General features: G+C 35.3%; 1 non-coding gene across 1 annotated transcript; it reads right to left on the minus strand.

Annotated features, from left to right (window-relative positions):
• Positions 1-4,772: 4,772 nt before the first annotated feature.
• LOC132166830 (small nucleolar RNA R71) lies at positions 4,773-4,879 on the minus strand. The gene has a single exon (XR_009438631.1). It is a non-coding gene; the product is annotated as a small nucleolar RNA R71 (small nucleolar RNA).
• Positions 4,880-7,486: the final 2,607 nt, after the last annotated feature.

A 7,486-nucleotide genomic window follows, 5' to 3' on the forward strand; every position in this document is an offset into this window, starting at 1 on the left:
ATTTGATTTGACTTTTTGTTTATTTGATTTGATTTAATTTTTTGTTTTTGGAGAAAGTTATGTGGATGATAAGTTTGTTTAACTTGTGGATTTTGTTAAAAGAGTTTAACTCTACCACGATTCATTAAGTTCCTACTTATTTATCCTAGGTGCGGTTAAAACTTTCGAGTACCACATCGATGCATGCTTTCAATCTCCTTTTATTCTAATGTTTGTAACATGTGGGGGATTGTTGTAATATTTGTTACAAACATTCATTTTTAAGTCATTTGGAAATGTTTTATCATTTGATAATATTTTCTTAAAGGTTTTTATGAGAAATAAAAATCATCTTTAACCATTTTGATTTATAACCGTTTGTATTTATTACTTGGTTATAAGATATAACTTTTATGACCGTTAGTGTTTATTACTTGGTTATGAGATATAACTTTTATGACCGTTTGTATTTATTACTTGGTTATGAGTTATTAAATAAAAATTAGTTTTAATTGATTTTGACCGTTTTGACCGTTAGTCTTTAACAAGTTTTATTGTAGTTTGACCATTTTGTTATTAACAAATGTTTTACCGTTTTTGGTGTTATGACCATTTGGACATTATAAAAAGAAAAGAAAACATCCACAATCCCATGGTAGAGTGAGCTTGCAACAAGAAAGAAAGAAAGGCAAACTCATTTTCTTTATAAAAGAGTTTTGTCCTATTTTAGAAGATCAATTGCATAGAATTCTATTCTATTCAATTTCTATTTTCTCTTTGCGGTTTTTTTTTTTTAAGAAGATCAAAGGGTTGTTCTACTAGTCTTCGTTATTGGAAGTGCGTTCTTAACGAAAGTAGACGCTATAGTCTAATCCTGGGAGGTTGCGTGTCAAAGGATCCGATCGCACCGAGTTATACACTCCGGGAGGCACGAATCAACCTTTAAGGACAACGCTCTTGCGTGATTCTATAACACATTATGAGATCTTTCCATACTCTACTTTTCATCTCTTGTATTTTATTTATTTTATTGTTAATTTTTAGATTGCAATGATTTTATATCAATGAGAATTTGTGCACCATCCAAAATTATTTCCAACATCTTATCAACCAGTTGTTAAGACAGTTACCAAGTTATGCAAAATAGGCATGCTCATAGCATACGCATGCTCAGCTAACTGACATATGACACGTTTTTAAAGAAACCAGCTGTAAGTGTTTACTTATCTCGTGCGGTTGCTTGAGTCCTCTGACATTACAAAGCCTTGCTATAATGAAATATGACACATCATTATATCCAGTACTAGAGAACTCTCTGAGTGACACAATAAGTGATGTGTGCAAAATATTGCACATTTGGACCCCTTAATTTACATTAGTTAATTCTGTAGGTGTGTCGTAATCTAATGCTTTGTGTTAGTTTTATGTTTTCAGTGTTTTTAGGTTGTTGAAGGAAAACTGCACATTTAAAGTGAAAAATATGGAGTTTTGGAAGAAAGCCACCAAGGAGCAGCATCGTGTAAGCACAAATGCGTAGCAAAGGGTTCTACATATGTTGGTGCGCTCGAGCGCATTGGTAGAAACTCATTTAGGCGCCGATTTTAGGGTTCTAAACCCTAGAAGCCTCTATAAATACAATGTGAAGCTTCAAGAAGAAGTGGCTGGTGACAAGTCCGACATTCTTTACAATTTTTCTCCATTTCAATCTAGTTTTCCTTAGGTTTAGATTTATTTTCAATCATGTGGAGCTAAATCCTCAACTAAGGTTGAGAATGAAGCCTCACCGATGAAGAACGCACTTTCATGTAAGTAAATATTTTCTGATTTATTGGATTTTTAAGGTCTCAATTGTTTTGCTTTAGTTTAATTATTGAGATTACTCTTGGATATCTATTGTGATTCCCGGATACATGTGAAGATTTAGCAGAATTTCATGTGATTGTTTGCTTGGATCTTTATTAAAAGAAAATTGGATATCTATTTGTGATTTGTCTAACGGATACAATTAATGATTTGGTTTAATCCAGATATCTTTTGTGATTTGTATAAATGATGGAGACATTAGATGATTTAATTGATTTGTGAAGCATAGCAAAACATACATAGGATTTTATTTATGCCAACTTTAGATTTTATTGATGAACATGTAATTGTTCTGAATTGGTGAGTGTGGATTCCGCAACTTTAGTATTTTATCTTTTAATTTTTTTGTCTATTTCTTTATTGTTTATGTTTTATTTTATTCGAAAATCAAAATAATTCAGAACTAGGTTAAAATAGGATTAATTTAGATAGAAATTGATTTTTGCAACGCAATTCCCTATGGATCGACCTCGCATTTGCACATGCTATATTGCACAAAACTCGTGCGCTTACGAGTAATTATAATTTGCACATCAAGTTTTTGGCGCCGTTGCTGGGGACTTGTTGATTTGTGAAATTGATTTTTGTTTGAATTAATTTTATTTTTCTACTAGTTATAATTAGCATTTTTGTTTTATTTTCTTTTTGCAATTTTGTTTTATTTTATTTTTATTTGTTTCAGTGTTTTGATCTAAGAATAAAAAAAAAAAAAAAAAAAAAGGAGTGTTTTTGTTGTGTATTGTCAATTATGTTGTAGTTTTGCCGAAGAAACCAGGCCCTGTCAGTACGCTCGAGCGCACTCCACTCACGCTTGAGCGCACTCAAGCACAAGGTGTTAAGTGCTAAAACATTCATATTTTACCCCTTAATTTATAATTGTTAATCCCTTAGTTTTGTTAATTTGTGCAATTTTACTTCCTTTTTGTGTTTTATGTCTTTTTATAGGTTTTTGAGAAAAATGAAGTAATTCTGGAAATTGGAGCATAAAAGGACAAAATTGGGAAAAGCTAGAAGTTTTGGATCAAGCACAAGCATCCACTTGTAGTGCGATCGATCGCACTACACCTAGGCTCAAACGTAGATGCGCTCAAGCGCATCACATAGAGGATCAATCGCAGGAGTGCGATCGAGCGCACCCGTGCGCTGAAGAAAATTCAGACACGTGGCTAGCCTCCTTTTTCCTTCCAAATTAGGTTTTCCAAGTCCTAGTTGTAATAAGACTAAAACCTATGAATTTCCTAGGGTTTCTAGAGTTTCTAGGTCTTTCCTAAGCCTATAAATAGACCTCTAAGCCTCACAAATTATGAAGAATTTTAAGAAGAAGAATTGGAGGCTCTTTAAGGAAGCGTTTTTCGGGTTTATTCTTTTCCTTTTATTTTATTATGAAGATGTTTAGCATCAAATTCATGTGTAACTAAATACTTTAGTAGGGTTAGATTGAAACCCTAATTATGTTTCTTTAATATTTCAATATTGGCGTCTTTGTAATAATCATATTGTGATGCTTAACTTGATTAATTCTTGTTTTATTGAATTACTCATATGAATGTGTTTGGCCAACATATGCATGTGGTATGGATTAGTTATTTAACTCAATTTGGATGATTGAGTCCTAGGCTTAATAGTGTAACAAAAGAATCTCATCACGGGTTCTTGGATTAATCAACATGGAAAACCGAGAGTAGACACCCATGCCCTAGATTCCATGTATTTGTCGATTTACACAGATTTATGCTTTCTTAAAGAACAACTTAGTAGACACCTATGCTAGATCCTTTAAGGAAGAAAAAAAAAATTAAAGTAAACACCCATGCCTAATTCGTTGCTTAGATAAATCAATAACTTAAAGAGCAAACACCCATACTCTTAGATTGACAAACTTTAAGTATTCATAATATGATTAGAACATTGGCATATTGTTATATTATTTGAACATGATTAGTGGTGGATATCAAAGCCCTACCTTTATTTTTATTAATTCAAAAATCAATCTTTGTCTTTTTTTTAATTATGAAATTAATTCTAAACCTAATTTATGTGGAAATGATCTCATACTTGCACCCTATATTACTGTTTTGATCTTGTGCACTTGCGAGTTAAAACGTACATTTATTCGCCTATTAATTTAGGTGAATATTTGAACAACAAGTTTTTTTGGTGTTGTTGTCGGGGATTGCGTTAAATTCTGTTTAGAATTAATTTTGCTTTAGTTTTGTTATTTCAATTTTTAGTTTTAAATCTGTTTGTTTTTGTTTTTTTTTTTTTTTTTATCCAAAATTTTTCTCTGTTTTCTGTTCTATTTTAGTTCTGCGGCATTCTGCATTCTGTTACTGCGATCGAGCGCAGTTCCAGAGAGCATTCGGACAGCAGTACTGAAGCTGCTGTGACTGCAGAGGTTCATCTTCTGCATGCAGGGGCTTCGATCTAACAACTTAACACTCATTCCACTTGATCCAGAAATTGAGCGGACCATTCGACAAAGGCCCAGAGACAACCCTGTCATTGAAGAAGAAGAATTCAAAGTTAAGGAACCAATGGCGGAACAACTCATGAACTAACCACCACTAGTGAGGCAACCTATGAAGCATGCTTTCATTCCACAAAACCTTGACCAGCCATCATGCTTTGCCTACCAACCAAAAGTACAGGGCACCTTCAATTTGTCCCCTCACTTACTCAACACTTTGACTCACTTTAGAGGCACACCTAATGAGGATCCACACTTGCACCTTAGGGAGTTCTTTGATCTCTACAAGACTCAGAACATTTAGGGCTTAACTCTAGAGGGAATCAGGTTAATCCTCTTCCCTTTTTCTTTAAAAGATAATGCTAAGTTGTGGTTAAATTCCTTGCCTGCAGATTCTATTCATACTTGGAAAGAGTTAGGCACTAAATTCCTCAAGACGTTTTTCCCAGCTCAAAGGACAAGGCAACTTAGAAAGGAGACTCAAACATTTCAACAAAGAGATGAAGACCTTTTCTTTGAAGCGTGGGGGCACTTCAATGAGCTGCTTCTCAAGTGCCCACATCACAACTTATCTCAAGATGATAAGGTACAAGCTTTTTATGAAGGTTTGAATGACACTAACAAAGGTGTCGTTGATTCAGCTTGTGGAGGTGTGCTTATGGAAAAGAACAATGAGGAAGCCATGGAGCTCTTCGAGACATTGAGTGAGCACTCCCAACAATGGTGGTGGAGTAAAGAGTAAGAGCATGTATGAAGTGAACATGAATGGTGGAGTTCAAAATCAGATGGCTGCCTTGGAGAGAAAGCTAGATATGATTGTCAAAGCTATGACTGCTTAGAACATCTCTCCTGTTTAGCAAGCCGCATAACTCTAGGTATGTGCCATATGTTTCGATTCTGACCACACCACTGAGACTTGTTTAAGACTTGTCCTTTGTATTCATTTACATATCAAGAGTAAGCAAACTATGTGGGACAGAACAATTATCCTCCCAAGAACAATCCATACTCCAACACATATAATGCAGGGTGGCTCAACCACCCCAACTTCTCATGGAGTAACAATTAGAATGTTCTGAACCCTCAAGGGCAGCAGAGGAACTCCCAACAAGGAATCACTCACCAAGCTGCAGCATAAGCAGTCCAACCAGTTCTGGAGTCAAAGAACAATGACTTGGAAAGTCTTGTACTCAAATTGGTGACTTCACAACAAGAATTCATGGATTCGCAACACCAAACGAATGTAAGGACTGATCAAGCTATTCAAAGGATCGATCAAGCTATTCAAAGACTGGAAGCACAAATGGGTCAAATGGCCAAGGAGCTGAGTGAAAGAAAGAAGGGTGAATTTTCAGCCCAAACAATACCCAATCCAGGAGGTCACCAACAACTAAAAGCTGTGACAATTCTCAGAAATGGCAAGGTCATAGGAATTGAAGAGACAACACAAGCACCTCCAGTTGGAGCCTCAACATACAAGGTAAGTGACAAGGAGAAGGTGAATGCACCAACTTCCCTTAGAGGTTAGTTAAGCCAAAGAAAGAAAAGAAACTCCTTGATATTTTTGAGATTTTGAGAAAAGTAGAGATTAATATTCCTTTATTAGATGCAATTAAAAAAATTCCTTCATATGCTAAATTTTTAAAGGATTTTTGCACTCATACAAGGAAGTTTCAAGAGCATAAAACAGTGGCTTTAACAGAAGAGGTAAGTGCGGTGATGTTAAGGAAATTACCACCAAAGCTTAAAGATCCCAGTAATTTTATTATTCCTTGCAAGATTGGTGACCATCCTTTTGAGCGTGCATTGCTGGATCTAGGAGTGGGTGTAAATTTACTGCCATACAATGTGTATGAGATGCTGGGTTTGGGGGAGCTTCAACCAACTTCAATCACCTTACAATTGACAGACAGAAGCATCAAAAGACCAAGAGGTATACTAGCGGATGTCTTGGTAGAGGTAGGTAAATTTATTTTACCTGCTGATTTCATTATATTGGATATGGAAGAATCTTCTATGCCATCGCCTTTACCTATTATCTTAGGAAAACCCTTTATAAGAAATGTTGATACTAAAATTTGTGTGAAAAATGGTACTGTGAGTATGAAGGTAAATGGTGAGAAAATAGAATTCAAAATATTTGATGCATTGAAATTATGTCAAGATGATTTAGAATGCTTTAATGTCGGTATGATCCAAGGTGTTGCTGAGAAAGTTTTCCAAGTCCAACATATTGATCCATTGGAGGCCACCCTCACTCACAGTTTCACAAGGCAGGACATTCCGCCAAATTGTGAATATGTTACTGATGACATCCTTAAAGCTGTGCACCTCATAGAGACCTTTCCACCACATCCAAGTGCTAAGAGGAAGCTGCAGCTGAATGAACTTGCGGAGTTGAGGCATAAAGCAGATGAGAATACCAAGCTTTACATGGAAAGAATCAAGGTATATCATGATAAGAAGCGTGTCAAGAAGGAGTTTCATGTGGGACAAAAAGTGTTGACCTATAAGTCAAAATTAAGACTTGTCCCTAGTAAGCTTAAGTCTAGATGGATTGACCCTTGTGTTGTCACCTAAGTGTTCCCTCCTAGAGCTTTGGAGGTTCATAGCCCACAGAAGAATCAGAAATTCAAGGTGAATGGACACAGAGTAAATCCATACCTTGAATTGAAATTGGTGCCAAGAGATGAAGATTTGGCACTCCAGTCTGTCAAATATGCAGAACAATAATACTGAAGCAGAACCACAATTTGGTTAAAGACATTAAATTTAGCGCTCATGGGAGGCACCCCACAGCATATCCTTTTTATTTCTTTGTTTGTTTGTTTTTATTTCATTTTCATTTTCATTTTCATTTTGTTTTTGGTTTCCATTATTATTTTAGTGTTTTGTTTTTTAGGAACAAGTGTGCTTGCATTCACGTTTGGGGGTGTGCTATGAGCTATGCCAGTCTAGACAGTTTTCTCCATCTCCCAGGTGAGATCTTTTCATGCTATACACACATTGGGGACAACGTGTGATTTAAGTTTGGAGGTATGGGAGACACTTTACACACACTCTGTCCCTAAATTGTTGAAAAAAAATTGCATGTTCATGTTTATCTTAAAATTTTGGTTGATCTAAAATAATTTATGATTTAATTTTCATTTGTGAGCTTAAAATTTTGAACACATG

Source organism: Corylus avellana, chromosome ca11, assembly GCF_901000735.1.
Source record: "Corylus avellana chromosome ca11, CavTom2PMs-1.0".
Classification (NCBI taxonomy): Eukaryota; Viridiplantae; Streptophyta; class Magnoliopsida; order Fagales; family Betulaceae; genus Corylus; species Corylus avellana.